A 16,524-nucleotide genomic window follows, 5' to 3' on the forward strand; every position below is an offset into this window, starting at 1 on the left:
AGGTCAAGTGGAGAAGTGGGAGTGTGGTGTCTGTTTCTCCCTCTCTAATCAGTGGAATTGGTTGGGTCACACACACTGCCATCGCCCTGTCAGGGATTCACAAATACAACCAAACTCTGAAGCAACTGCACGCGCTCCGAACAATCTGAGCAAAAGCTGAATCCATTTCCCGCTTCAGTTGGTAACACAGGTGGTTTGTGTTTCAGCTTTCGATTCAAGTGGAGGACAAGGAGACCTATAAATCGATGCTGGACTATGGATCACCGGAGAATTATGAACAGTGGCAGCAATGGACCATGCTGGTCACAGGATACAGAGTTAATAAAGTTTTTGAAAAGGTGAGGTTTTACCATGAAAAAGAGTTAATTTCCACCATGAAAACCTACCTTGTCAATCACTATGGCATGGCATGGTAGCTGTTGATCGTTGGTATTTGCACTAAATCCGAGAGTGGTGCAGTGCTTTGCCTGCTCTGGTGGATTTGGAAGATCCTTTGGCATTGTCTGAAGAAATGCTGAGTGTCTCCCAGTGTCAGAAACGACCTCATTCACTAATGTCTTTTGGAAAGTTTGCTATCATTTACTTGTTTGATTTACACCAGACTTTTGCCTCTGAAATATCCCAACAAACCAATGGTAGTGAACAAAAGTGATGTCCTGTCAACTTCACTGGGCAATTTGAGATGAGCGTCAAACCCACCCCTGCCAGCAATACTCATGTCCTGTGAAATGATATTCATCAAATCAAACCTGCTTTCCTTGGGTACATCCTGCCTAAATAACTCCCTAGTCCCTTAAGTGAGTAAGCCCCAGAAAAAAGATTCAACATTTATTATCAAAATATGTATGCAAAATACAACACTGAGATTCATCTTCTCTAGATAGCCATGATATACAGACAAACACCATAGAAGTTGTTGAAAGAAAAGACATCAAAAACACTCCCGTACATGAAAAAACAAAAACTCACCAACCCCTCCCTCACACAAAAAAGACCCAGAAAATGACATCTAGGAAATCAAACCCACAAACCCCCAACCCCCTCCCTTGCAAAAAAAAACTAACACATCGCCCACAAGGAAAAAAATAGCAACAATAACATCAAACTCCTAATCCCCTCTTTCGCACACAAGAAAACTAACAGATTGCCCACACGGAGAACCAGCAACAAGAATATCAGATCCCAAACTCCCAACCCCCTCCCTCGCACTAAAACTAATTTATCGCCCACATGGAGAAACAGCAAGAACATCAAACCCCAAACCCCAAACCCCAATAAGAAACAGACAGAAAGAAAAAAATACGGAGGAGGGAAGAATTAAATCAGTCATGGAGTAGGTTAAAAGGTCAGCACCACGTCATGGCCAAAAGGCATCCACTGTGCTGTAATTTTCTATAAGACTCTGAACTCATCATTCAATAACCTAAGCCATTACATAAACCTAAACCAAATATAAAAAAGAGCTTGAATTTTTGCAGCAAGCACCTTCAATTTTGTGGGACATCCCATACACTCTACAACCAATGAATTAGTTGTAAAGCGCAGTTGCTATCTTAAGACGCCAAAAACACAGCAAGGTCACAGACTGATTCCGAGTACGTCTGCAGCCCCTTAGCTCCAGTGACGCCAGTGCTGTCTGAGTGGAGCTTCCACACTCTCCCTGTGACCTCGTGAGTCTGCTCCAGCTGCTCTAGATTCCTCCCACATCCCAAGGATACGTGGGGTAGATCAACGACCTCATTGCTCCTAGTGCTCAGATGAGGACTGGAATCTGGAGATTTTAGGAACAGCTTCTTCCTCTCCACCATCAGGTTTTTGAACAGACAATGAACCAACTCATTATTTTCATTGTAACTTATGGTTTTTATGTAGAGTCATACAGTCATAGAAATGTACAGCACAGATACAGTCCATTCAGCCCATCGGTCCGTGCTGAAACTATTTAAACTGCCTACTCCCAATGACTTGCACTGGGACCATAGCCCTCCATACCCCTACTATCCACGTACCTAGCCAAACTTTGCTTAAATGTTGAAGTCGAGCTCGCATGCACCACTTCTGCTGGCAGCTCATTCCACACTCTCACAACCCTCTGAGTGAAGAAGTTTCCCCTTGTGTTCCCCTTAAATTTCTCACCTGTCACCCTTAACCCATGACCTCTGGTTGTAGTTCCACCCAACCACAATGGAAAAAGCCTGCTTGCATTTACCCTATCTATATCCCTCATAATTTTGTATACCACTATCAGCTCTCCTCTCAGTCTCCTACATTCCGAGGAATAAAGTCCTAACCTATTCAGTCTTTCCTTATAACTCAGGTCCTCCAGACCCGGCAACATCCTTGTAAATTTTCTCTGTACTCTTTCAACCTTAATGACATCTTTCCTGTAGGTAGGTGACCAAAACTGCACAATACTCCAAATTAGGCCTGACCAAAGTCTTTTACAGCTTCAACATAACATCCCATTCCCCGAACTCAATATTTTGATTTGTGAACAATTCTGTGCCAAAAGCTCTCTTTACAACCCTATCAATCTGTGACACCACTTTCAATGACCATGGACCTGTACTCCAAAATCCCTTTGTTCTACCACACCCCTCAGTGTCCTATTGTTCACTGTGTCAGCATTAAATTCCATCTGCCATTTTTAGCCCATTTTCCAGCTGCTCCAGATCCCTCTGCAAGCCATGATAGTCTTCCTCGCTGTCGACTACAGCCTCAATCTTGGTGTCATCTTCAGATTTGCTGATCCAGTTAACCACATTATCATCCAGATTGTTGATATAGATGACAAACACCAAATGACACTGCTCTGATCAGTGCGGCACGCACTAGTCACAGGCCTCCAGTCAGAGAGGCAACCATCTACTATCATTCTTTGGCTTCTCCCACAAAGCCAATGTCTAGTCTAATTTATGACCTTATCTTGAATGCCGAGCAACTGAACCTTCTTGGCCAACCTCCCATGCGAAACCTTGTCAAACGTCTTGCTGAAGTCCATGTAGACAAAATCCACTGCCTTGCCTTCATCCACTTTCCTGGTAACTTTCTCAAAAACTCTAGAAGATTGGTTAGACATGAACTACCATGCACGAAGCCGTGCCTATCCAAGTACTTATATATCCAGTCCCTTTGTATACCTTCCAATAACTTTCCCACAGCTCATGTCAGACTCACTGGCCTATAATTTCCTGGTTTATATTTAGAAGCTTTTTTTAAACAGCAAAACAACATTGGCTATCCTCCAATCCTCTGGTACCCCTTCTGTAGCTAAGGGTGATTTAAATACATCTGCTAGGGCTCTGGCAATTTCTGCACTTACCTGCTGTAGGATTCATGGGAACACCTTGTCAGGCCCTAGAGATTTAACCATCCTGATTTGCTCCCCTGTATTCTGTATTGGGTCCATAAAGTTGGTGCTACTTTGCCTCACTTCTATAGATACTGTATCCATCTCCTGAGCAAATACAGATGCAAAAAGATTATTTAAGATCTCCCCCATCTGTTTTGGTTCCACACATGGATTACCATTCTGATGTTCCCCAGGACCAATTTTGGCTCTTGTGATCCTTTTGCTCTTGAAATATCTGTAGAATCCCTTGGGGTTGCCCTTCTCCTTGTCTGCTAGAAGTCTCCTTTTAGCCTTCCTGATTTCTTTCCTAAGTGTTCTCTTGCATTTCTTATGCTCCATAAGCACCTCATTTGTTGCTACCTGCCTATACCTGCTATGCACTCCTTTTTACTCTTAGCCAGGGCCTCAATATCTCTTGAAAACCAAGCTTCCCTACACTAGTTATCTTTGTCTTTTATCCTGACAAGTTTGTACACCCAAGAGTTCACTTTTGAAGGCCTCCCCCTTTCCAAGTACACTTTTGTCAGAAAACAGCCTGTCCTAATCCACACTTTCCAGATCATTTCTGATATCATCAAAATTGTTCTTTCTCCAATTTAGGATCCCAACGCATGGACCAGACTTACCTTTTTCCATGTTTACTTTGAAACTAATGACATTGTTATCACTAGATTCAAAGTGTTCCCCTACACAAACTTCTGTCCTTACCCTGTCTCATTCCTTAATATCAGATCAAGTATTGCACTCCCTCATTACGACTTCTATGTATTGATTAAGGAAGCTTTCCTGAACACATGTGACCAACTCTATCCCATCCAGCCCTTTTGCAGTATGGGTGTTCCAGTCAATATGTGGAAAGTTAAAATCACCTACTATAACAACCTTATGTTTCTTGCAACAGTCTGCAATCTCTCTGCAAATCTGTTCCTCTAAATCCCTCAGAGTGTTGGGTGTCTGTAATATAGCCAATTAATGTGATCATACCTTTCTTATTTATCAGTTCCACCCAGAACACCTCACTAGTTGAGTTCTCCAGTCTGTCCTGACTGAGCACTGCCATGACATTTTCCCTGACTAGTAATGCCACTCTTCCTCCTTTAATCCCTCCTGTTTTGTCACATCTAAAGCAACAGAAACCCGGAATACTGAGCAGCCTTTCCTGCAACCAGGTCTCACTAATGGCTACAATATCATGATTCCAGATGTTGATCCATATCCTGAGCTCATCTGCCCTTACCACGATACTTCTTGCATTGAAATATACACAGCTCAGGACACTAGTCCTGACTTTGATTCCTGACTTTGTCTGAGGTCTTACCAACATCTATCTCCATAACCTCTCCACTAACTGTTCTGGCATTCTGGTTCCTATCCCCCTGCAAGTCTAGTTAAACCACCCCCATGCAGCTCTAACAAACCTCCCTGCTAGGATATTAGTCCCCTTCCAGTTCAGGTGCAAACCATCTCTTCTTTACACCTTCCCTCAAATAGAGACCAAAGATCCAAAAACTTTATGCCCTCTCTCCTACTTTCCCTTCCAGTTCAGGTGCAAACCATCTCTTCTTTACACCTTCCCTCAAATAGAGACCAAAGATCCAAAAACTTTATGCCCTCTCTCCTACACCAACTCCTTAGCCACATGTTAAACTGTGCAATCTTCCTATTTCTGGCCTCATTATAATGTGGCGTGGGTAGCAATCCTGAGATCACAACCCTGGTGGTCCTGCCCTTTAACTAGTACCTAACTCCCTGAACTCCCTTTGCAGAACCTCATCATTCTTCCTACCCATGCCATTGGTACCTACATAGACCATGATCTCTGGCTGTTCACCCTCCCATTAAATATGCTGAGGACTCGATCGGAGATGTCCTGGACCTTGGCACCTGGGAGGCAACATACCATCTGGGAATCTCATTCTCATCCGCAGAACCTCCTTTCTGTTTCTCTGATTTACAAATCCCCTATCACCACAACTCACCTCCTCTTCCCCCTTTCCTTCTGAGACACAGAGCCAGACTCAGGGTCAGAGATCTGACTGCTGTGATTTTCCTCTGTTAGTCATCCCTCCCTCCCAACAGTATCCAAAGTGATATACCTGTGATTGAGGGGGGTGGCCACAGGGGTACTTTGCACTGTCTCTTTAACCCTTTTCCCTTTCCTGACTGTCACCCAGTTTCCTGTGTCCTGCAGCTTGAATGTAACTACCTTTCTGTATGTCCTATCTATCACACCCTCAGCCTCCCAAATGATCTGGAGTTCATCCAGTTCCAGCTCCAGCTCCTTAATGCAGATTGTTAGAAGCTGCAGTTTGATGCAGTTCTCACAGGTGTATTTGTCAAGGACTCTGGAAGTCTCCCTGCCTTCCCACATCCTGCAAGAGGAGCAGTCCACCATCCTGCCTGGCACTTCTACTGTTCTGTCTGAGCAAATGTAAAAAAAGGGGGCAAAAAAACTCTACCTACAGCTTTTTTGCCTTCTCTGACTGAAGTCTCTCCTCGCTGAAGCCTCGAAGGGCTACAGCCTCAAAATTTCCACCCAGACTCGGTCCACTCCAATGATGGTCACTCCGCTCGCTTGCCCTTGCCTTACTTTCATTTATTCTTGCTATGCAATGAGACTGGGTCCTTTATCATCTGCCGGACAATGCTGAGGATGTTCTACGAGTCTGTGGTGGCCAGTGCTATCATGTTTGCTGTTGTGTGCTGGGGCAGCAGGCTGAGGGTAGCAGACACCAACAGAATCAACAAACTTATTCATAAGGCCAGTGATGTTGTGGGGATGGAACTGGACTCTCTGACGGTGGTATCTGAAGAGAGGATGCTGTCCAAGTTGCATGCCATCTTGGACAATGTCTCCCATCCACTACATAATGTACTGGGTCGGCACAGGAGTACATTCAGCCAGAGACTCATTCCACTGAGATGCAGCACAGAGCGTCATAGGAAGTCATTCCTGCCTGTGGCCATCAAACTTTACAACTCCTCCCTTGGAGGGTCAGACACCCTGAGCCAATAGGCTGGTCCTGGACTTATTTCATAATTTACTGGCATAATTTACATATTACTATTTAACTATTTATGGTTCTATTACTACTTATTATTTATGGTGCAACTGTAACGAAAACCATTTTCCCCCGGGATCAATAAAGTATGACTATGACTATGACTATGACTATGTACTGTGGCCACAAAACAACAAATTACACAACACATGCCAGTTTCTGATTCTGTGTGGGGATCTGAAGGGACTGTAGGGAGAAAAGGAAACCCCATAGGTTCTTCTTCTGCTCCAAGACTAAATGAGTCTACAATCGGTGAGAGAAGGAAAAAAATGGCTGGTTTATTTTTGATTTTGTGCTCATCACTTCCAGTGGCTGGGGAAACAGCAACATCAACAGATCCAGGCTCTCAGTATTTCTCACAAACACAATGTGACAGGAAGGAGATAATGCTTTGGCTCCTGTCTGTTTAGGGTCAGGGTTAAATGAAGACTTAATGCACATTCAGAATTTCTAATTGTTCAAAGGGGCACCAGCAGCATTCACTGTGGAATTCTCTACCCCTGGAAATTGTAGAGTCCAGATCATTGAGGATAATTGGAGAGGAAATGATAAATATTTGAAAGATCTTGGAATCAAGGGTTATGGAGAACTGGCCATTTTATTAGATAGACCTCATTAATGTAAATATCTAATTAGCTAATCACATGGCAGCAACTCAATGCATAAAAGCATGCAGGCATGATCAAAAGGTTCGGTTTCGTTCAGACCAAACATCAGAATGGAGAAGAAAATAGCCTTGTATTAGCCATAGTCTCTAGCTATCCACTCGATCTATGCTTGTGCAGGCTTTCTGAGGTCTAATAGGACAAGGGTGTAAAATAATTCACATTATGCATTGTTTCTCCTGCATAGCTACCAGAAGAAGATGGCAGGACAGATGCGGCTGCTAATGGCAACATGACAACATGCCAGGCAGGCTATGAGCAGTGGAGACAATGGAGATGTCAATTGAGGTAAATACGTAGGAGATGTTAAAAGGGACACCAAATGGTAAATAATTTTTCTAACATTAGCAATAAGAAAGAGACAGATGCACCTAGCTAGGTTCAGGAGACGTGCAGGGTTCCATCTCGATAGTTCCTATCCCCCTACATGTCCTACAGATGCTGCTCAAAGCACTGAGTTCCTCCACCAGACTGTTCGTTGTTTGAGGGAGTCTCGGCTGGATCACTGGGAAACAGTGGGAGAAAGCTCCTGGTCCAACTTTCACATTCTCCCTTTCACCATGTTGGTTTCCTCTGCATAAACTGTTTACCTGCACATCCCAAAGATGCGCAGTTTCAAATGTCTATTGACCACCGTAAATAGCTCTTAAAGTGAATAGGTTACAGGGAAAATTGTGCAGGAGGGTTCACACACCAGCCATTCTCTGTGTTAAAATAACCTACCTCTGACATTCCCTTTATGCTTTTGTCCAAACACCATACGCCAAGGTTCTCTCTTCTGTTACCTGATGAGGTAACCATAGCATTTGGTCAGGAGCAGGTGTCGTCAGATGATGTCCAACCTTCATTGAGTGCTTCAACCCTTAACACTAGACTCTCCAGTTGGCAGGTCAGCAGTGGTGGCCAAGCCACTACCCTTCAGCTGCTGACTTCCAGCTCAACTCCTCTGACGTGCTCCATATCCAGCAAGGGGCTCTTCCTGCTCCCATCCCCATCCTTCGAGTTGCTTGGTTCTTGCATCAAGGCCCAGCACAGACAGCAACCTCCATGCTGACCTGGCCGGGAACCCTCTACAGCCGACCCTCAACCCTCCATGGGGAATAGCCATGTCTGCCATCCTTTATCCCTGCATTCCGGGATTAAGGACTGGTACTTCAGAGCCTTCCCCTCATGAGTCTTCTCGCATCCGTCCTCCCATGGTACTGTGAGCTCCACCAGGGTGGTTTTCTAGTCTTCAGTGGGACCACAGTATGATGTCTGGTCGAAGTGTGGTTTGCGCCACCTCCCGGAACTGCAGCTTCTTCCCCACATCAACCCTCATCTCCCACGATTTGGCAGTCTGCTGCAGATTGGATTTCTGCCTCTTTGAGATGTCCATCGTGACCCTCTGCTTAATGAAAATGACTGCCCTGTTCACCTCTCTGCCGACTGGTCTCTTTTCACACCTCTCCCGCTCCAGTGTGTCAGCAGTGTGCCCCCTCACATTAACCATTTCCATCTTGGGAGAAAGTTTCTGACCAGCTACTCATTCTATGCTTCTTGTTAACTTGTACATCTGTCTAGTTACCTCTCAATGTACGACACTATTTTTTTCTTTTCAGCTTACACTCTGTGTTCCACTCCCACCAGATCACCCAGATTATCTCTCCCCTTGTTAACCTTTTCCATCAACCCACTGCTTCTTGTTACCTCGTCTCATCATCCACCACCACTTGGTTTCTTCTGCCTATCATCTCTCCGTTATCCAGTTCCACCTTTCACTTACCTACCTGTCTCACCCACCCTCCCAGTTCAATGCATTGGCTATCTTTCCTCTACACTCTCGGTCTTGACGGAGGGTCTTTACCCGAAATGCTGACCATCCCTTGGTGCTGCGTGACCTGCTGAATTACTCCAATAGTTTATAATTAGAATGAGAGGATTGTAATCGCCCGGGAGGGAGAATACTAAAGGTTCAGGGCATCGTTACTCAATTCACAAGCATCTAAGAACTGATCTTATTGTATCTGCACAAAAAAAAATTCAAACTGAAATGTCCACATCATCACACTACATACTGCACACATGCACATAGACACACAGGACACATACAGTGCACATGCTAAACTATGTTCGCGTTGGAAGCACGGTGACACTTAGGGGCTGGCCCATCCTCGGAAGTGTTGATTATTGACACAAATGACATATTTTTGTTATGTATGTTATGATGCTTTGATATACATGTGACAAATAAAAACATGACACATATAACCCACACATAACCAACATACACTAACACTGCACCAACTAACGTCACACCACCCAAACACACTACACAAACACAAATACACACACACTACACATAGATACTGCACAAGCACACCACACACACACAAACACACAAATAGAGCTAATCTTTAATCATTAATCACACATATAACCAACACACATTAACACTACTCAGACTAACACACACCCTGCAAACACACTACGCAGGCACAGTCAGATAGACACACACACACACACACACACACAGCTCATACCTACACCCCATCAATCTGTTTGCATAAGTCAAGTTATGGTTTCATACTCCTGATGACATACTGTTTTCTGTTTCATGAACAGGTGAGTATAAATACTGCAAGGCCCTTTCCGGGCTCACTTCACGTGCTGCCCTGTGTGTTGGGAAGTTCTGAATTATAAAACCAACCCTTCACTCTCTATGTCCTTTGAGGGGAAGAGAGGTCCAACAGTTCTAATTTAAAACCTGAGTAAATGTCCACAATTTCTACTTCCCAATTATTTTTAAACCACTTTGGCACACAGCAGGACTCTTTTTGACAGCTGAGCTTATAACTCAATTCAAGAAATGTTTCTAAATAAATTGGTACAGTTCAGACAATAATGTTAAACAGTGTTAAGCAGCAATTGCATCAATGTTCTGTTCCTCCAGTGGAGGAGCACATGAGAGGGAGAGACCAGCACTTTTTCTGTCACCTTCCCCTCACCTGGTTTCACCTATTTAACCCTAACCCAAGTAAAACCTGGCAGTTTGTATCCCTTCCCCTTCCCCATCTTCTTATTCTAGCTCCCTGCCCTTCCTCTCCATTCCTGATGAAGGGCTTTGGCCCAAAGCGTTGGCTCTTCATTCCCCTTCGTAGGTGCACAATGGTTTTCCTTCTGATCCTTTTGAAGTGTGCCCGTGATGCACCATCAATTACTCCAAAAGACTGGAAGTAGAGTAAATACTGAAAGGCTTTTATTAACAGTAAAATGGTCCATGTCCATGCTGAGTATCTGCCCTGGACTGAGGGAGGAGCAGTGACACAATCGCCTTTATTCAGGTGTCTGTGGGAGGAGCCACAGGGGCAGTCAGCAGAGGGCCGTGTCCAGACAGGTAACCCAGTTACAACATACATATATATATATATATATATGGTTTACCACAGCACGGATGATCAGAGATTGCTGGAGTCTTTCCTGTATTTCCTGTAAACAGCTGCAAGAAAATGAATCTCAAGGTACCATATGACGACATATTTTGTCTTACTAAAGTTGCCATCTGTTGGAAAATCAGCACTTGTGAATGTTCATTGAACTTCTCTCTGTTCTTCGTGCTTGTAGGTTAACAGAACCTCTATACCATGAGCAACACATTCAGAATTTATTCTATGTGGCCCAGGACTAACACACAAGGTACGAATGTATGCACATTGAACCTGGCTTCTGAATTTCAATTCCTTCACCTCAGTAGAGCCAACTTTCAGATGCAGAGGTCAAAGCACATGTGTTAATGCATCGACGATTTAGCATAGACAACAGAGGATAAATTTCAATGTCTGGACCTTTTTGCCCTCAGAGGTCCTGTTTGACATGAGAATGACGAGCTCGCCTCTGCTCAGTTGGTGGCAATTGATTATGTGTTCAACCCTCATCGAAAGTTTGAGCATGCAATCTGGGCTGGTGTTCTGCGGCTTTGACAGAGCAGCTGTCCTTTTGAGCTCCTCCGTATCACAGCCTAGTGATGGGACATCTCATTGTACCACTCCTAAGTATAATATTCCACATCAAAAAAAAAGAAACAAATTAATTGGTCTGGTAGTCATTGAATTAAGAGCAACACACACAAAAACTGTTCAAGGAACTCAGCTGCTCAGGCAGCATCTATAGAAAGAATAAACAGTCAATGGTTTGGACTGAGACTCTTCCTCAGGACTGGAAAGGCAGGGGGAGGAAGCGAGAATAAGAAAGCGGGGTGGGTGGGGGTGTTGGGGAAGGAGTGCAAGCTGGCAGGTGATAGATAAAACCAGGCAAGGGGGAAGGTGGATGGGGAAGGGGGATGAAGTAAGAAGCTGGGAGGCAATAGGTGGAAAAGATAACGAGCTGAAGAAGAGAGAAGCTGATAGGAGCGGAGAGGAGACCACGGGAGAAATGGAAGAAGGAGGAGCACCAGAGGGAGGAGACTGGCAGCTGAGCAGAAGAGAAGGAGTAAGAGAGGAGCCAAAATGGAGAATGGAAAAAGAGGGGAGGGGGAGAATTTACCAGAAGTTTTGTGTAAAATTTATGTCAAAATTAATACATTCCGCATTTCCAGATAGCTTAAGAGACACAACAACATCAAATTAGTTGCAATTTCAACAACCTTTTTGTTACAATATTAAGCATGCAGTTAACAATCAGTCAGATTCAGGGCCTCCACTTGTTCTTTAAATAAACCCCCACCTTCCATAACTAGGGGTACATTATTGCTGAAAACACCCATCAGGTCAGGCAACATTAATCCAGTGAACCACAAAACGAATGGAACTTTCCCCTTTTCCCAAAGTTGTCCTATCAAGAGGTGACATACACGATGCTAGAGGAACTCAGCGAGTCAGACAATATTCGCCCAGTGATGACATAAACCACAAAACATATGGAAATTCCCCATTTTCCCCAAGTGACATACAAGATGCTAGAGGAACTCAGCAAGTCAGAATTTATGGTTTGAAATGGACAATAAATGGCTCAGGTCAAGTCATTTCATCAGTCCAGTTGAATGGTCTTGAGTCAAAATGTCAGCTGTCCATTTCCCTCCAGAGAATCTGCCCGCCTTGTCGTATTCTTTCCACATTTTGTATGTTGCTCCAAAGAAGTGAACCCCGTTAGCCAATTGTACATAAATATACTGATTTATTTTATTTGCTACATATGAATGAACATAATTTTCACCATGACTTTCCAGACACTTTGGGCTTCTTATAGTATTGTCAATAATAAATTATGCAAACTTCTTTCTGATATATATTGTACATACTTCACTTTCAACTAAGTGTTAGTCTCACTGTGTTGTAGCCTCATTATCTGACCAGCTCAATACCCCAGTCGGGTCTCCCTGAACAGTAATTCCAGCTGTAGAAAGGCACAGGTTGCTGCGATATGTCAACCAGTTCTTCCTTTGTCTTCAAGTGATAGATGGGACCACACACTTCACCAAATAATTTGTGTGTACCATGAAGTTTACTTTGTGACATAGGACGAGGGAGTAGATGTTGACTTTCTTAAATACCCCATTTGTAATATAGCACATCCAATAAAGCGGCCCCCCGCCCCCAGCACTTCAGTGGAGCTCCAGTCTCAATTCTCCAGTGTCAGACAGTCTGCTGTCTGCATAGAGTGCAAGTCAACACACTGAATAAGTTGTGTATTCCTGGGAGCTTATAGTCTGCGAACTAAATTTATCACCTTAACATATTAAAATAAAAAACCTCTACAAGCTAATGAAAGTAAAAGGTTTGAAAGTGTTATTCTTTGTAACAAAATTTTTTTTTAGATTTAGTGATTTAGAGATACAGCACAGTAACAGAAACTTCCGACCCAATGAGAACGCGCTGCACATTTACACCCACGTGACTGCACTGCGCAGTAAACACTTCAAACCACTTTTAATAATACTGTTTACATGCTGGTATTTATGTATTTATACACAGTTTATTCCACATCTGTACTTTAAACTTTAACTTTTTTTATATAATGCTCTATTCTTGATAATTATTCAATCTCATTGTCTTTTGCTGCATGTCGCACCCTAACGAATACACTACAGCAGATTCCTAAATGATGAATTAAGTTCATACTTTGATTCTGTTGATTCTGTTACCAATGAACTTATTAACCCGCACGTCTTTGGAATGTCGGAGGAAACAGGAGCGCTCATCTCAGTCATGGGGAGAACTTACAGACAGCAGCGGAATTGAACCCAGGTCACTAGTGTAGCAGTAGTGTTGTGCTAGCTTATTGCCCTTGAAAAGATGATGTTTTATCATGCGTTTAACTGTGGAACTCTTGTCAGGGTGTCGGAAGGTTGTATGTTCCTGTCTCACTGTAACGTGTCTACTCAGTGCTCTAATGCAGTGCTGAGAGAGGGCTATACTGCTGGAGGCACCATCTTTCAGCTGTGACATTAACTGGGTGAAAATCTGCTCACTTGTACCTTGACACTAAGAAAGTAGGAGAGATATCACTGGTGGCCCAACCAGTACTGATGTCTCACTCAACATTGCCGTCATAAATTATCACGCCATTATCATGGTAGTTCATTTTGGATAAATTGTGTTTCTTACATCATGGAAGTTGTTACACTTCAAAAATACTTTATTGGCTGATAAAGGATTTGGAATATCCTGCAAGAGATATAAAGCAAACTATAAAAATGCCAGTCTAGTTTCCCTTTATAAAACATTAACAAGTTCTCGTGCCAGACCTCAGTCCAATTTAAAATAGTACTTTGTCACAAAATGCCCATTTTCCACATTTTAGGATAGTCAGCTTCTGATATATAAACCTGAGTTCATTAATGGATTCCACTTCCAACAGTACGCACAAAATGCCTTCAAATACCTTCATCTACCCATGATGTGAAAGGAGACAAAAGCTCTGACAGATGTACTAACCATCAAACTTTTGCTGATTTGCAGGCAACCCCCGAATTCTCCAAGTTTAAGAACCAATCACAGATGATTCAGCCTCTCTCCGTCACTTCACCAGCAGGGTGCCTCCACAGGTACCGTCCCTTGGTAACTGAGAAGAAGAGGCCAGTGTTAACACAATGCCTATCAGGATTTGAATATTATTGACATGTATTACATGTATTATTGACACCAATGTTGTATTGGTTTTCAGCTGCTAATAACTGACTTTTTTTCTTAATACTAAATTTAATAAAGCTCATTTCAGAATTGTGTATTAAATTGATAGTGGTGTGAATAGTGAGGCTAGAGGCAGGTCCGAGGTTACGTGTGAAAGTCGCTATCAGTTTGGGAAGAGTATTTTGCTGCCTGGATAACCAATTAAATGTATTTCCCCTCATGAAGATAAAATGTTTGAGCAGTATATACTAACTAAACTCAAACAATTCAAAACTATAAGAGATTCTGCAAATACAGGAAATCCAGAGTAACACACACAAAATGCTGGAGGAACTCAGCAGGTCAGGCAGCATCTATGGACGGGAATAAACAGTCGACGTTTCAGACCAAGACCCTTCATCAGGACTGAATGGGCAAAACAGTGGCAGATGGAATACAGTGTCGGGAAATGTATGGTCATGAACTTTGGCAGGAGAAACAAAAGGGTAGACTATTTTCTAAGTGGAGAGAATATTCAAAAGTCTGAGAGCAAAGAGATTTGGGAGTCCTTGTGCATGACTCCCTCAAGTTTAATTTACAGTTTGAGTCGGTGGTAAGGAAGGCAAATGTGATGTTAGCATTCATTTCAGGAAGACTAGAATATAAAAGCAAAGATCTAATGCTGGGGTCTTGCTTAGGGTAGTGTGAGCAGTTTTGGGCCCCTTATCTAAGAAAGGATGAGCTGACAGTGGAGAGGGTTCAAATGAGGGTCACAAAAATGATGCCGGGATTAAAAGGCTTGTCATATGAAGAGTGTTTGATAGCTCTAGGCTCGAATTCACTACTCACTTGAATTCCGAACAGTGAGGGGTGACCTCATTGAAACCTATCGAATGTTAAAAGGCCTTCATAGAGTGGATGTGGAGAGGATGGTTCCTATGGTGGGGAAGTCTAAGACCAGAGGACAAAGCATCAGAATGGAGTGGTGTTCTTTTAGGACAGAGATGAGAAGGAATTTCTTTAGCCAGAGTGTGGTGAATCTGTGGAATTTGTTGCCTCGGACAGCTGTGGAGGCCAATTTTATACAAATATTTAAGGCAGAGGTTGATAGATTCTTGATTGCTCAAGGCATGGAGGGATACAGAGAGAAGGTAGGAGATTGGGGCAGCCATGATAAAATGGTGGAGCAGACTCGATGGGCCAAGTGGCCAAATTCTACTCCTATATCTTATTCCTCTCCATGTATGCTGCCTGACCCACTGAGTTCCTCAGACAATTCAACTTCAGCCTAGGTACTCTTGAATAAGATGTGAGATGATCATTACTGCCAATCTGTCTATATGACACTGAAAATTAATTGCTTTTGAAATGTAATTATCTGGCACCTTCAGCATCTGCCGGTTTGGCAGATGTTCTGGATAACTGGATGCTACTTCTGTGAATATCCCAACGCACTTTTTAATTTGATGTTGCACAGTATAACCAATTTTCATGTGAAACCTAAACAGTTTGAAGATAGTTGGGCTGTGCTGTATTTAAACAGAGCAGAGGAAACCAGCTCCAGGGAGACAGATGCTAAAACACTGGGAGTTCTAAACAATTGGATCACTAATTAACAGAGATTTATTCAAGATGGCATCTAATTGTTGATAATGCTTTGTACAATATAAAACAAACATTTTCATTTTACTTTCAGCTTCTATTTTTTTTCCTTAATCCAATCTTTATTTTTTATTACATAAATGGGTGTGCAATAAGTACCGACAAGTACTTATTACACATAATTACTGCTCAATTTATTCTCCTTTAATCTGACAGGTTTGGGAGATACTCAATTATTTTCTCTATTTCTCAGATCCCTCTGCAATCATTATAACTTTATCAGTAACATGCCACTTAAAACGTAAAGGGATGCTAATGTGTAAGGACTGTTTTGAAGTGGCTTCTAAATGTATCTGAGTATTACTGAGAATTATTAAACCCCAGGGGTTTCAGATGCTTGTGACTTCAGCAACCGTGTGGCTCCTGGAATCCAGCAGGTGGCACTATTGCAACCATTCCACTGCAGCGTTTTAAGTCCCTATACTCAGGAAATACTGGAGGAACTCAACAGGTCAGGCAGCGTCTATGGGAGAAAAATGAACAGTCAATATTTCAGGACGTAACCCTTCATCAGGGCTCATCAGGGCCTCAGCCCAGAATGCTTACTTCACTCCACAGATGACTCCTGATGTTATGTATTGAGTAATTAAGTAATATTTGAGTACACTTGTATATACACTGCCTATAAAAAGTATTACCACCCCCCCCCCGGAAGTTTTCAAGTTTTATTGTTTTACAACATTGACTAACGGTGATTT

At 42.9% G+C, this 16,524-nt stretch overlaps 1 long non-coding RNA gene across 1 annotated transcript; it reads left to right on the top strand.

Annotated features, from left to right (window-relative positions):
- The first annotated feature begins 202 nt into the window (after positions 1-202).
- On the top strand, positions 203-10,755 carry LOC134336643 (uncharacterized). Its single transcript, XR_010015840.1, has 3 exons — positions 203-338; positions 7,267-7,367; positions 10,683-10,755. It is a non-coding gene; the product is annotated as an uncharacterized LOC134336643 (long non-coding RNA).
- The last annotated feature ends 5,769 nt before the right edge of the window (positions 10,756-16,524 follow it).

Source organism: Mobula hypostoma, chromosome 23 (genome assembly GCF_963921235.1).
Source record: "Mobula hypostoma chromosome 23, sMobHyp1.1, whole genome shotgun sequence".
Lineage (NCBI taxonomy): Eukaryota > Metazoa > Chordata > Chondrichthyes > Myliobatiformes > Myliobatidae > Mobula > Mobula hypostoma.